The sequence below is a fragment of the Mizuhopecten yessoensis genome, unplaced genomic scaffold (assembly GCF_002113885.1).
Source record: "Mizuhopecten yessoensis strain PY_sf001 unplaced genomic scaffold, ASM211388v2 scaffold8745, whole genome shotgun sequence".
In the NCBI taxonomy this organism is placed as follows: domain Eukaryota; kingdom Metazoa; phylum Mollusca; class Bivalvia; order Pectinida; family Pectinidae; genus Mizuhopecten; species Mizuhopecten yessoensis.
Genome location: NW_018407700.1, coordinates 1,308,425 through 1,324,558, shown reverse-complemented (window position 1 = coordinate 1,324,558; position 16,134 = coordinate 1,308,425). Strand labels below are relative to the sequence as shown.

The following is a 16,134-nucleotide window of genomic DNA, read 5'->3' as shown; positions in this document are numbered from 1 at the left end:
CCCCCCCCCCCCCCAGGACAGGCAAATGTGAAAAAACTTAACTTGTAAAAGAATATTAAAACCTCAAATTTTATGGGAAAAAAATGAAAAAAATATATACTGTGGCAGTATGCAGCTGTTAGCACTTCATTACTGTGACACTCTAGAATAAATATCATTGACAAGTCAGCAGAGGCCAAACTATGTGCTCGACTGTATCCCTAATAATCACAAAGCAAAAGTCACAACAATATCATTTCACATTTTCAAATGTGTGGGTAATAAAGTGTTAAACAAGTGCTGAAGGCCACCTACTCGTGGTTAATATCAGTTACAGTAACCTTGACCTTAAAAATTTAGAAAACCCCTATTGCACATCTACATATCACATTGTACCAGGTACCATGTCAAATTAAAAAGGTTTGTCTTTTGGGTTATAAGATAATATCTGGAAACAAAAGTATGGAGGGACAGATGAAGCATGGACAGACAGACAGACGAACACTGAACGACATACAGCACACATGCATGTAGGTACACAAATTACCACTTACAACAAAAGTACACAACCCCCCCCACCCCCAGATAATTTCTTCCTTTTTTCTAAGCAATTCTTTTTACAAGTCATCTACAGTGATATCCTTGCAGCCATCGGCTACATCAGAAAATTGAAACTGCTACATCAGAAAATTGAAACCGCTACATCAGAAAATTGAAACCCGGGGAGCCCAAGTGTGTAACTGTAAAAATATCATTTGGAAAGTAGCATCAAATTACAGTTCAAACCTATCTCTGTAACATATCAACATGTTAAACCCTCCCCAATCACCACACGAGGCAAACTCCACGACAGGAGGCAAACTCCACGACACGAGGCAAACTCCATTATGTTGGGTATTAAATTATAAACTGCCTATCCTCTAAGGTAAAACCTGGTACACAAGGGTGAAAATCTATCCTCATTTTCTTTTTTGTGTCTTAATACCTTTTTTTTCCCCACTAGAATTACCAAATACTACTCCAACACTAGAGGTTTTGTTTCCTTTGTACGTGTTTTGTTATAAATCATACTTAGTTAGATCAGTAACACAATCTAACAAACAACAATGATGTCACGTCTTGTGCACTTTTTGCAAGTTTCTATGACCATTTGAAATATACTGAGTACTTCCAGTAAAATCAAAATATTAAATATGACAAAATCTTTTCTCAATTAATCATCCCTATCAGTTTAATCATTAAGTTACATGAAATTTCCAATATCACCTCCCGAAAGTTGGATCTAATGACACGATAAATAGCAATGTGTACTTGCTGTCAGTTTTACACACTTTGTGTCAATTTTACGGGATCTTCTCTCATAAACAAGACTGTTATCCACTTTCTCCAATTTTGTAATTCTTCGAAACAGTTTGAAACGAGATTGAATGCACAAAGCCAATTTAGAAGCATGATACCTAAGGCAAGCTTCTTGTTGAAGAAGATATGTTTCATCAGGGATAAAGTGTACATGTTTTAATACAAAACTGTGTACAATATTTATCAACATAATGATGACAAACTCTGCCTTAACTTATGTAAAATCAATTAAAAATTCACTTATATAATTCGTTTAAAAAACTTTTTATCTTCAGAAATTCCAATCTAAGAGATTTTTTTTTATATATTTAAACTCTGCCCTGTGTCAAAAAACAACCTGCTTTGCTATCTTATGGATTTTCAACACTGGCTGTATCTGATCTATATCCTTGTTTATATCACTTAACACTTAAAGATAACTCAGTGATTTGAAGAGTGCATTTGTATTATTTTAAATAGTGTAAGTCTGTGAATAAGTGCATGTATATGAACAGTATACAGTTAGCACAACATTATACATCCATGTTAGAGGTACAGTTCAAATGTGTTCAATACTTTAAAATCTCTCAAATATGATTTCTACAAGTAGTGAAGAGCAGATGACATTTGTAGCTTGATCTATTCATAGAGATTTGTTATGGACCTTGCAACACTGACAAAAACTATAACTAGGAATTTGTAACATTTTACCCACATGACAATACCTAAATAGAAACCCACATGAATATTTCATGATAACATTCAAAGATTATAAATATTAAAATATGAACGATAGTCTGTTCTGAGGTTAACAAGAGGCCAAAAGGGCCTGTATCGCTCACCTGTTTCTTTTGTTACATGAAACTGACATATAGTTAACTTCAGACCAAATTTGGTAACTAGAACGCAAGACATTTTAACATCTCTAAAACGCTTCTTAAGATATTGTTGTTTGAAATTTGAGTGTGAAATTGTAATTTTAAAGCTTTTAACCCACGTTGACCTTTGACTCCAGCTAACATTTAAAGTTGACATTTGACCTCATTAGTTACTGTAATAAAGAAAAAGATTCACACTGCTGGTCTACATAACATACCCAGGTATCATGACTCTAGACCAAATGATTCTTAGGATATTGTTGTTTGAAGTTTTGAACATATTTGACCCCTGNTCGTTCTTAGGATATTGTCGTTTGAATTTTCTAACATTTTTGACTCCTGAGACCTTGAAAGTAGATCAAGTTCATTATAAAGAGGAAACGTTATAGCACTCTATTCCTGGTACCTACTGGACGAATATCATGACCCTGGGCCATATGGAACTTGAGAGGAAGATTGTTAAAGCTTTTAACCCATGTTGACATTTAAACCCTGACTAGCACTTAAAGCTGACCTTTGACCTCATTACTGTAATTAAGAAAAAGATTTGCACTGCTGTTCTACATAAAATACCAAGGTATCATGACTCTAGTCCAAATGGTTCTTAGGATATTGTTGTTTGAAGTTTTTAACATATTTGACCCCTGTGACCTATATTTGACCCCTGTGACCTAGAAAGAAAGTCAAAGTCATTTTAATGAGGAAACTTTATAGCACTCCATCCCAGGTACCTACTGGCCAAATATTATGTCCCTGGACCTTATGGAACGTGAGAAGAAGATTGTTTAAGCTTTAAACCCATGTTAACGTTTGACCCCCTACTATCACTTAAAGTTGACCTTTGACCTCATTACTGTAATTAAGAAAAAGATTCGCACTGCTAGGCTTCATAATATACCCAGGTATCATGACTCTAGTCCACAAGGTTCTTAAGATATTGTTGTTTGAAGTTTTGAACATATTTGACCCCTGTGACCTAGAAAGATAGTCAAAGTCATTTTAATGAGGAAACTTTACAGCACTCCATCCCAGGTACCTACTGGCCATATATCATGACCATGGACCTTATGGAACTTGAGCAGAAGATTGTTAAAGCTTTTAACCCATGTTAACGTTTGACCCCCTACTATCACTTAAAGTTGACCTTTGACCTCATTACTGTAATGAAGAAAAAGATTCGCACTGCTGGTCTACAAAACATACCCAGGTATCATGACTCTAGTCCACAAGGTTCTTTTGATTTTGTTGTTTGAAGTTTTGAACATATTTGACTCCTGTGACCTTGAGATAGTACTCCATCCAAGGTACCTACTGGCCAAATATTATGTCCCTGGGCCTAATGGAACTTGAGAAGAAGATTGTTTAAGCTTTTAACCCATGTTAACGTTTGACCCCCTACTATCACTTAAAGTTGACCTTTGACCTCAATACTGTAAATAAGAAAAAGATTTGCACTGCTGGTCTACATAGCATTACTAAGTATCATGACTCTAGTCCAAAAGGTTCTTAAGATATTGTTGTTTGAATTTTGAACATATTTGACCCCTGTGACCTTAAAAGCAGGTCAAGGTCATTTTAATGAGGAAACTTTAAAGCACTCCATCCCAGGTACCTACTGGCCAAATATCATGACCCTAGGTCCTCCAGTTCTTCAAAAGAAGTCGTTTAAAAGAAAAAGTTGCCGGCCAGACGCCGGATGCCGGACGTACTAAAAATCAACGAAGCCAGACTGAGGTTTGAACCCTGGACCTTCGATCACAATACAGTTACTCTAACCACAACGAAGCCAGACTGAGGTACCAAATCAGCAGTTTATTTGTATAAAAACATTAACCCATTCACCCCTAAACTCACATTTGAACCTTACCAAATCAAAGACTGGGAAAGTCTAGTTAAATATGTCGGGGTGAATGAATTGAGGGGAGGTAACTGTTTGTATGAACAACTTGGGGTGGGATTAGTGTTTTGCCTGCAGACTGGGATCCTTAAGAGTTATTGTGATTTTTTTAAAGCATCCTCCCTTTACTTTAATACACTAAAGACCTTGACAGAATTGGTTTTCTTGGCTTATTAACAAACTGCCTTGAATAGCCTGATGTATACCTATAAGGGTAGGAGCCTAATATAAGCTCTGTACTACATGACACACAGCTGATGTATACCTATAAGGGTAGGAGCTTAATATTAGCTCTGTACTACATGACACACAGCTGTGAAAGTCAATACCAAAATCATATCAAAACAGGAAGTTTTTATTTTGAAATGTAGACATATCAATTTTGTAAAATTATCTTATCTGAAGACAATGTTACTTCTGGTGCCTCTGGTATATATACAAAGTCCTTCTTTGAGATATCATTTTTATCAGATACAAGGGTGAAGGGAAAGTAGATTAACTGAGAGACAAACTCATTTTTTATTTATCTATCTGGCCAAACTCATATCTTTGAGTAAAGAGACAGTTATTCTGATAACGCAAATTATCTTACAGACAAAACGTTTCAAAGTTATCATCTTTATCCTAATTCAGATGATAAAACAGAAACTGTAACATACCTTTAAGAAATATCTTTTGCTTCAGTCTGCTATTATAAAATCTGAGCACATATATTTCATAAAGGTTTATCATAGACTGATCTTTGTGATGTGCCCAATTATTACAAAATCAATCAAAGTTTTAAAGATTTTAATCCAGATTTGATAACACAACCCCCTTCCCATGTGTCTTTAGGCAAGTCTTTCTACCAAAGTTGTGTAGTTGCATGTCTCCATTTGCAAATTGAGCAGGGAGACACAGCAGCCATTATTTATAGAGAGATGGCTATACCAATAAAGATATACCAAGAGATAGCTACATGCATATAATGTCAAATTAAGTCAACTAAATAGAAAACTGCTTTAGAGGTTAAAAAATAAAAAATCCTGGTATCAAAGTGTAAAGGATGGGTGTGCTCCCCAAGCTGTTTGTCGCGTGTACAGGTTTCAGTGAAGTTGTAAAAAAGTGTACAAACACGGGCTTCATGGGTGTTGTTCATTACCAAAGTGACAATGTATAAAACTTGAGCGACAGCCATAGCACCTTTGTTATATGGAACATAGATCCTTATCGGTAAAATCTGTACACCCGGCACTCACGTCGGTAATGGACGAACCCGTGTCATTGATGTTTGTTGATGAACATGACAAAAAAATTGAGTGTCACTTGGTGTGCCATGAAAAATAGTTTTAAAGATATTTCAAAAATTGTCCCAACACACGTGAGGAAATGGCTAAAATCAATACAGATTTTTCGTTGCTCTCCTGATTTTGCCTGTGGGGCTAAGCCATACATTGATCGCTGTAATGACAACTGTTCAACGCTGGCCATTTCCCCAATTAAGTCGCCATAACTGTAATACAAAAAGGTAGCAAAATATTGACTCATTTGTCTTGCTTGATTTAATTACACCGGTTGCCCCTATTCCGTGATGGTGTGTTGGGTGTTAAATCAGAGGGGACTAACACTCCCGCACCCATGCAGAATGGCCTCCCATCTCCAACGGCGTGGCATCTCCGCAATCTTAAACTTGTCAACGTAGCCACACATTCCTGTCAGAGCGATGGCTCTTAGCTGGCCAAATTGCCATATTTCTCTCATGAGTACGAATATCCATGAGCAAAATCTATTCCGATTGATATATTTTATAGTTCTACAGCAATTACGGCAATCCATAAATGTTAATTTACAGTTCCAGTGTTAATTAGTGTGATTTACCACAACTAAACATTGAAGTTAATTAATTATGTGTGTTATATTGACGGACTTTATGAAGAGAAAAGTAGACAATACTGATGTATAACAAAACCCTAAATAAAGCATGCACATATATGCTTTAGAAATGTTCAGAAACTTGTTTCCCGACGCTATATTACAGGTGTAGAAAACGCCAGCCAACTGTAATACAACCCAGGTATATATTGATCATGTATCGTCACTAACATGGAGATGATGGGAACAGGTGCATGTATCATAGTGTGCCAACTGTCCATCACAAGTGTCAAAACTCAGGGCAGAAATTTGAATTAAAATAATAAAATCAAGGTGTCAAAAGTAATACCTGGTAAACAGCCTTTTTATGTCTAAAGTAACCCTGTGTCACCCCAGAATCCGTTACAGACACAACGACTCCCTTCATCACTACAACTACCAGGCCTGTTTCTCAACATATTGATTACTCTAACAATATTTTTTTTCGAAAATTAAAACTTATTAAAAATATTAAATTGCCTGCGGATTATGAAACATTATCCATCAACGGCTGCTGTCAGGTAAGGTGTGGTAATGCAGCTGACAACTGTACAGGCTGGGCTATCTCAAAGCATCGCAAGCTTTACACCAAGAAATTGAAAATGTGTGAAATTTTAACTTTGATAAAATTATACATAAATTACTTATTTAAATTTATTTTTATCAAGATAACTTCCTTTCCAGGAGTAACTTCCTTTCCAGGAGTACATTTTTAATTAAAAAAATGGATAAAATTTGAGTAAATTTTAATCTTAGTTTGGTAATGTTTTACAATATTTAATGAAACATTGAGAATTAAGCTGTCCATATATATGCTATCAAGATTTTATACATGTTACCCGATACTAAAGCATGGAACCAGTTTAAGGAGGAGAACCGTTCCTCCCAATCTGTGGGAACGTTTGATAGAGGCACATTGTGTGTTACACCAAGCTCTGTAACCGCCTGTCAATGCTCGACTCAATTCTGTTTTCGCAGGTGACCAGTTGTCCTGGGAAATCACACGGATCTATAAAAGCACGTCACCTGTACCACGGGATGCTGAGCTAGGCTGTCGAAGTGAACGAGCCAGCGTACCTGTGTGTCATACCTTTGTGTGTTGTATTAAGGACACCTCTTATTGACATTGTAGTGAACCATTTTACTACGACAGTTTAAAAGGACAATCGATATATTTGTGGATATCTTTGACCTTGAATTAAATTGGTGTGCCTGTATTTTCTGATAAAGGTAAGTTAATTAACCGGAGGGTATCAAGTAGCATAAAATGTTTGGTTATAGCCAGGCGTGTGATTGGATGGGGATACTAGATCTAGATAATGGTCTTTACTTTCTCTATCACATCAGTGTACTCAGTCTCCCTTTAGGATGAGCTGGTGGTTCACCTTCAAACAAAGGTAGTCTCCCTTTAGGATGAGCTGGTGGTTCACCTTCAAACAAAGGTAGTCTCCCTTTAGGATGAGCTGGTGGTTCACCTTCAAACAAAGGTAGTCTCCCTTTAGGATGAGCTGGTGGTTCACCTTCAAACAAAGGTAGTCTCCCTTTAGGATGAGCTGGTGGTTCACCTTCAAACAAAGGTAGTCTCCCTTTAGGATGAGCTGGTGGTTCACCTTCAAACAAAGGTAGTCTCCCTTTGGGATGAGCTGGTGGTTCACCTTCAAACAAAGGTAGTCTCCCTTTGGGATGAGCTGGTGGTTCACCTTCAAACAAAGGTAGTCTCTAACTGAGAAATAACATGTATTGTATCTTAATCCACAGGTGAAATGGCCTGTAGGATTAAAATATGGTTAATTTCAATTTTGAGGAAATAATTTGATTATTTACAATATTTTATCATTGAAAATGTGTATCAAAGTAATTATACAATTTTAACTTATTATGAGGTACTATTGAGAAATGCTACCTGTGGTTTTGAATTTCAAACCGTCTTTAACTAATTTCAGTACAGAAAACACTTTGTTTATTTTTCCTGGTATTATAACATTGACTTTGCCTAAAATCTGTAGTCAAAAGGTCACAGCAGTATTAACCTGATACAATCAACTACATACTTCCTGATATTTTACACAGCTAAGGTAACTCAAGATCTGTTTGGTGCAGAATAAAATCATTTACTGATCTATCAATGGAAAGCAGTCTAAAGTTACACCACTAGACACATGACCAGGGTTCACTCTATCAATGGGAAGTTGTTACAGACAGGTAACACCACTAGACACATGACTGGGGTTCACTCTATCAATGGGAAGTTGTAACAGACAGGTAACACCACTAGACACATGACTGGGTAACACCACTAGACACATGACTGGGGTTCACTCTATCAATGGGAAGTTGTTACAGACAGGTAACACCACTAGACACATGACTGGGGTTCACTCTATCAATGGTAAGTTGTAACAGACAGGTAACACAACTAGACACATGACTAGGTAACACCACTAGACACATGACCGGGGTTCACTCTATCAATGGTAAGTTGTAACAGACAGGTAACACCACTAGACACAAACAAACCAAAGATTCTTGAGCATTATTGCTGAAGATCGCTGTTGTGCCCTTAAAGTCCTAAAGTATAATTCCTGCCTTTTGAGCTATTCTGATACATCTTCACCTTCAAGTGTTCCCAAACAGACCACCATAACATATAGAAGTGAACAACATCAACCGAAGGAACGTGATTACCCCTGGCCGTGACCTATGACTGTTGATACACAGGTTTATAACAGCACCCAAGAGAGGCTGGGTATTTCAAACATTTGTGCTGAATGTAGAACATATTGATTGTTTAATGACTGATAAAACTCTTTAGAGTCAGATTTGATCAGAATCAATATGGCGTAACAGATGTTTGTACAGGGATCCTGGAGTAAGGATTTAACTGTATTGACAGAAGTAGGTCAACACACTCACTGTATTATAGTAAATAATAATATTATTACAAGGCTGGCATATAAATGCCATTATCTGTTCAATGTCACCTGGCGGTCATTGTTTTGTCAGGCTGACCCAAAATACTACTTCAGGTCCAATAATGCATCTTTGAATGCCGTTTTGAGTTTTAAAGGTCAAAGCTCTATCCAAGCCTCAGTCTTCTTTTTTTTTTTGAACATACAACCTAATATTTCGTGAAATGTTTATGCTTGGATTATAATTGTATGAGTGTATATATATTTTTCATTTGCATTTTTGTGTTTTTTTTTTTTTTATGTTAACTGATGTTAATTGTTTTAGTAACTGTTTTTGGCCCAGGTGGCCTCCTTTGTGTGTTGGTGGACTGTTAAACATTCTAGTTTTTTCCCAATGAAATTCAAGGTCTAGCCAATATACATACCATTAGTTCTTAGTCTCTGGCAGATAGTTAAGCAGTGTAAACCTGTATGAACATGTTGGCCTCTAGTTTTGTGTACTTGTGAACCTTAAGACTAATGACATTTTGCAAATTTCTTGGTCTATAAGCGAACACTTTTCAGTCTAACAGTAATGATTGAACCTCTTGGTCTAGCAATGACCCCAATGTATATTTGAACCCTTTTGTCTAGCATAATGTGTTTACATCTTGGTCAAACAGTAATGTGTGAACCTATTAGTCTAGCAGTGTAGGTATGTGTGTTTAAACCTCTTAATCAAGTAATGTATGTTCCAACCTCTTCGTCTCGCAGTGAATGTATGTTTGAGCCTCTTGGCCTCGCAGTGAATGTATGTTTGAGCCTCTTGGCTTCGCAGTGAATGTATGTTTGAGCCTCTTGGCCTCGCAGTGAATGTATGTTTGAACCTCTTGATCTAGCATTGCATTTTTCAAGCTCTTTCTCTAGCTTATACAGATAGATTTTGGAGATGATTGAGCGGAAAATTGGTGAATAATATCCTTATAAACGTTTCTACACTTTTCCATTCACTATAGCTCCCTGTTACAGATGAAAGTTTTAGCTGCTAAACCATGTTGTTTTCAAGACCCAGTCTGATTCCTTATACCCTTTAATACCCATACTGTGGCTAGTTTGATCTATGGCCTTTATACAAACATATATGGTATCCAATATACCAACTTATCGTAAAAAGATACCTAACACATACCGTATCATATATCCCAACTAACTGCACAACCGAATCAACCTCTAACATCTTAACCTGATTACTCATTAGTACACTTTATTAGGCAGATGAGCGTTTTATCAAGGTTATATTGTGACATCCTATACATCCTGGCGTCCTGTACCATCTGTGGTCTATTCACGCTTCGTGTTAGTTGTCTAAGTCCTGACAATGACAATAATACCCGGCGAGGATCTTGACAACTCTGTAAAGATCCTCGTCGATGATTCTCGTCGACGTGTCATAGATGACAGTAGACGACAATACCACCCAACCATTCCTGTCCATGGTAGATTAACCTGCTTTAACTTAGCAGTAATTAAACTGTGTACAGTATTCCTTATAGCTAGCTCTGTTTACTGGAACGTAATTCAGACCCCGATATAAACCATAGGGACCAGGAATAGAACTTTGTCATAACTAATAATAACTTTAACAAATAATTAGGAATTAATTGATTATAATATAATTTAATATTTTGATCAATTTTTTAAATTTTTCAAAAAGACATATTAAAGAAAAGAAGAAAAAAGGAAACACAACTCTGTAAAATAAAATTGAAATTTTGTATTAATTAATTGCCCATCAAACTCCAGTAATATTTACCGTAGTATCAATGACATTAACCACAATATGTACAGTAAGTATAATTAAAACAAACTTTTAACACAGAACATCAGAAATGTCTTCCTCCTGTGGAATCTCTGTCCATATGTGCGGTCAAGTTTGATCGGCTGTAACCAACTGAACGAGGTTATTGTGTGTCTACAATGGATTGGGTGGCGCCCCCTGGTACATCTGGTGACATTATACCCCTGTTGAGGTCCCTGTCACACGTGGTTATCCACCGTAACCCCACAGCCACAGATATGTGCTGCACATTCCTCACGCCCAAGGCTCACAAAGATCACGAGGCCCCCCTCTCTACTAATGTCATACACAAAATACTGAACTGGTGTCACATATTTTTGTGCTGTTGTGACTGCGTTTTGATGATCATATATGTTGTCTTTGACATGTTAGGAGATTTTAATCAAGATAAATATTATATTGTTTTTCAATAATGGAAGTAATTGGTTCTTTATTATTGAGTTTTAAGTATAGGTAGAGAAGACAGCATATAAGGATATTCTTTTTCTACTGTGTGGTCTTAACCTTCACGGCACTTATATTCTTTAAGTCTGGACTCTGCTGGTCTATTACTAGGTATCCTTTTCTTTAATAGCGTTAGATATAATTTAAGCTAGAGATCGGAAGCAACAGGCTTTCCAGCCTATTTCTGGCTCTGTATGGCCTATAGGACAGACTTTCCAGCCTATTTCTGGCTCTGTATGGCCAATAGGACAGACTTTCCAGCCTAATTCTGGCTCTGTATGGCCAATAGGACAGACTTTCCAGCCTATTTCTGGCTCTGTATGGCCAATAGGACAGACTTTCCAGCCTATTTCTGGCTCTGTATGGCCAATAGGACAGACTTTCCAGCCTATTTCTGGCTCTGTATGGCCAATAGGACAGACTTTCCAGCCTATTTCTGGCTCTGTATGGCCAATAGGACAGACTTTCCAGCCTATTTCTGGCTCTGTATGGCCAATAGGACAGACTTTCCAGCCTATTTCTGGCTCTGTATGGCCAATAGGACAGACTTTCCAGCCTATTTCTGGCTCTGTATGGCCAATAGGACAGACTTTCCAGCCTATTTCTGGCTCTGTATGGCCAATAGGACAGACTTTCCAGCCTATTTCTGGCTCTGTATGGCCAATAGGACAGACTTTCCAGCCTATTTCTGGCTCTGTATGGCCAATAGGACAGACTTTCCAGCCTATTTCTGGCTCTGTATGGCCAATAGGACAGACTTTCCAGCCTATTTCTGGCTCTGTATGGCCAATAGGACAGACTTTCCAGCCTATTTCTGGCTCTGTATGGCCAATAGGACAGACTTTCCAGCCTATTTCTGGCTCTGTATGGCCAATAGGACAGACTTTCCAGCCTATTTCTGGCTCTGTATGGCCAATAGGACAGACTTTCCAGCCTATTTCTGGCTCTGTATGGCCAATAGGACAGACTTTCCAGCCTATTTCTGGCTCTGTATGGCCAATAGGACAGACTTTCCAGCCTATTTCTGGCTCTGTATGGCCAATAGGACAGACTTTCCAGCCTATTTCTGGCTCTGTATGGCCAATAGGACAGACTTTCCAGCCTATTTCTGGCTCTGTATGGCCTATAGGACAGACTTTCCAGCCTATTTCTGGCTCTGTATGGCCAATAGGACAGACTTTCCAGCCTATTTCTGGCTCTGTATGGCCAATAGGACAGACTTTCCAGCCTATTTCTGGCTCTGTATGGCCAATAGGACAGACTTTCCAGCCTATTTCTGGCTCTGTATGGCCAATAGGACAGACTTTCCAGCCTATTTCTGGCTCTGTATGGCCAATAGGACAGACTTTCCAGCCTATTTCTGGCTCTGTATGGCCAATAGGACAGACTTTCCAGCCTATTTCTGGCTCTGTATGGCCAATAGGACTAACTTTCCAGCCTATTTCTGGCTCTGTATGGCCTATAGGACAGACTTTCCAGCCTATTTCTGGCTCTGTATGGCCAATAGGACAGACTTTCCAGCCTATTTCTGGCTCTGTATGGCCAATAGGACAGACTTTCCAGCCTATTTCTGGCTCTGTATGGCCAATAGGACAGACTTTCCAGCCTATTTCTGGCTCTGTATGGCCAATAGGACAGACTTTCCAGCCTATTTCTGGCTCTGTATGGCCAATAGGACAGACTTTCCAGCCTATTTCTGGCTCTGTATGGCCAATAGGACAGACTTTCCAGCCTATTTCTGGCTCTGTATGGCCAATAGGACTAACTTTCCAGCCTATTTCTGGCTCTGTATGGCCTATAGGACTAACTTTCCAGCCTATTTCTGGCTCTGTATGGCCAATAGGACAGACTTTCCAGCCTATTTCTGGCTCTGTATGGCCAATAGGACAGACTTTCCAGCCTATTTCTGGCTCTGTATGGCCAATAGGACAGACTTTCCAGCCTATTTCTGGCTCTGTATGGCCAATAGGACAGACTTTCCAGCCTATTTCTGGCTCTGTATGGCCAATAGGACAGACTTTCCAGCCTATTTCTGGCTCTGTATGGCCAATAGGACAGACTTTCCAGCCTATTTCTGGCTCTGTATGGCCAATAGGACAGACTTTCCAGCCTATTTCTGGCTCTGTATGGCCAATAGGACAGACTTTCCAGCCTATTTCTGGCTCTGTATGGCCAATAGGACAGACTTTCCAGCCTATTTCTGGCTCTGTATGGCCAATAGGACAGACTTTCCAGCCTATTTCTGGCTCTGTATGGCCAATAGGACAGACTTTCCAGCCTATTTCTGGCTCTGTATGGCCAATAGGACAGACTTTCCAGCCTATTTCTGGCTCTGTATGGCCAATAGGACAGACTTTCCAGCCTATTTCTGGCTCTGTATGGCCAATAGGACTAACTTTCCAGCCTATTTCTGGCTCTGTATGGCCAATAGGACAGACTTTCCAGCCTATTTCTGGCTCTGTATGGCCAATAGGACTAACTTTCCAGCCTATTTCTGGCTCTGTATGGCCTATAGGACTAACTTTCCAGCCTATTTCTGGCTCTGTATGGCCAATAGGACTAACTTTCCAACCTATTTCTGGCTCTATAAGGCCAATAGGACTAACTTTCCAGCCTATTTCTGGCTCTGTATGGCCTATAGGACTAACTTTCCAGCCTATTTCTGGCTCTGTATGGCCAATAGGACTAACTTTCCAACCTATTTCTGGCTCTATAAGGCCAATAGGACTAACTTTCCAGCCTATTTCTAACAGAAAGGGACGTTAAATGTGTTTCTATTCTGTCTTAGCTCTTGTGGTCTTCTGTCCGAGCCGGGCAATGCTGGATTGCAATTCACTGTTGTAGCAATAGCTAGAGTAGTCTGGGATGATAGCAGTTCTTAGTCAGAGTTCTGAGAAGTCTGTCATACTTCCATTAAACTCAGTTCTATCAAACATATATCACTTCATATTTTGCAAGCAGCGCTTTCTGTTAAAAACTTTGAAAAAACTGTAAAATGTCTTGTTTAAATAAAACAAAAAAACATTTTTTTAAAACAATGTTTATGCTTTTGTACAAGTGAATAATGTAGTACTTCTGCAGTAGACTGACTTCAGAAGGAGAATGCCTGGAGAAGGGGCAAATCACTACATACCATCTAGAAACAGGATATGTATTCCCCAAGTGGTAAGATTTGTATACAATAATTGATACTAAATGTAAACCATTCACTGATAACAGTCTTTGTTCGTACAAATTAAAAAACTAATTGAAATAGGATGAAATTCCCCAAGATGAAACACCTGCCGGAAATCTTCTCCCCAGATAGTGGATTGTCAGGAATAGTGGGCACCTGATCAGAGTGGAAAGTTTACAATAACATTGGTGGCTTGTTATCAGAGATTAAGGGCTATAATTATGACCAATCTGTGATGAAGCAGCAGCAGAATAAACACATTGGTGGGTTGGGGAGGGGGGAGAGGGGGGATAAATCAGATCAAGGGGATCCACCATCAGCCTTGACCTTGTCTATTCCTCACAGAACATACCCACCTGTCAGTCCTCAGTATCTACTCTCTAACTTGTTATAAGTTGGTTCGACATGATGAAGTGTATCAGGTGGATAGCAGTAGAGTTGGTTTCCCCAAAGCCTTTCTCTTACATTAGTAATCTTTCAGAATTTAAATTCATTGAAAACTTTGGAACAGCAAACACTTAAATTTACAAGCAAAACTGAATTTAAAATTTGTTGCATTTCATAATAATATTTTCCTCTACATAAAAAAATATCCTAACATATGTGACATCATCGCCATGTTTTACTTGATAGTGATAGGTAGATAACCAGTCTGTGGTCCTGAGACCCAGTATTCCTAGGTCAATCCAAAGCCAATCACTGGTGACAGAATATCGTCAATATATACCTCCGTAGTGTGTTTCTGGTAACAAAGTGATCTGAAATTAATCTGGGTCAATCCTTCAATCCAGATGATTGTCAGATATAATAACTACTCACTGACATCAAATCACAGCAACAGACACGATCACCCAATCTTCTTACAACACAAATATTCCTCAGCTGTGCAGTGGGTGCCTACGTATTTTGTCCCACATTGAGTTTTACACGACCTTGACCTAAGAGTGTTAGGCTATGTTTTTTCAAGCTCAAAGTTTCACATGACCTTGACCCTAGATTGCTAGGCTATGTTTTGACCCACACTGAGTTTAACATGACCTTGACCCCAGATTGTTAGGCTATGTTTTGACCCACACTGAGTTTAACATGACCTTGTCCCCAGATTGTTAGGCTATGTTTGTCCCACATTGAATTTTACATGACCTTGACCCCTGATTGTTAGGCATTTTTTTTGTCCAACACTGAGTTTCACATGACTTTGATCCCAGTTTGCTAGGCATTGTTTTAATTGTCCCACACTGAGTTTTACATGTTTTGACCCCATATTGTAAGACTATGTTTGTCCCACATTGAATTTTACATGACCTTGACCCCAAACTGTTAGGCATTGTTTTCTCACACAGTTTTATCTTATCTAGCTTCCTCAATGGTACTGTCTCTTAAAACAAGTTTTGCATGACCTTGACATCAGTTTACTTGGTTGAATTTTCTGTCACGATGAGTATTACTGATCTAGACTTTCAGCTTACTGGTTTATATTTCAATGAACTGGTGAATACATTGGTACACAATGCGTTTAGGGTCACAATATCTGAAAAGTATGTACATTTTGATCTGTGAAAGTAAGATAGATTTGCTACAGTAACTGTGGTACACTATCTGTTTGCTGGTTATCCTGTTTCACTGTACTCTCTGAACCACTGCTAACTTTGGTGCTTAGCTGATCACTCATTGGCAACCAAGTCCTCAAATACCTCAACAGTTTTGATGCTAGTGGCAAGGATGTTTCTGATCCTAACAGCAAGGGATATAGAGAAGTGTGTCAAACAGTACTGGTTGATAATTAA

At 38.5% G+C, this 16,134-nt stretch overlaps 2 protein-coding genes across 3 annotated transcripts in view; one reads left to right on the top strand and one right to left on the bottom strand.

Moving 5' to 3' along the window:
• Window positions 1–16,134, bottom strand: part of LOC110456442 (activating signal cointegrator 1 complex subunit 3-like) — a 356,696-nt gene that overhangs the window by 106,381 nt on the left and 234,181 nt on the right. The gene's annotated exons all lie outside the window — the stretch shown is intronic.
• LOC110456421 overlaps window positions 1–16,134 on the top strand; it is a 77,827-nt gene that overhangs the window by 25,211 nt on the left and 36,482 nt on the right. The window contains exon 2 of one of the 2 annotated variants that reach the window (XM_021507177.1): window positions 6,961–7,212. The exons of the other annotated variant lie outside the window; for it this stretch is intronic. The gene's annotated coding sequence lies outside the window, so the exon portion shown is untranslated. The remainder of the gene's footprint in view (window positions 1–6,960; window positions 7,213–16,134) is intronic. 2 annotated transcript variants of the gene reach the window in all.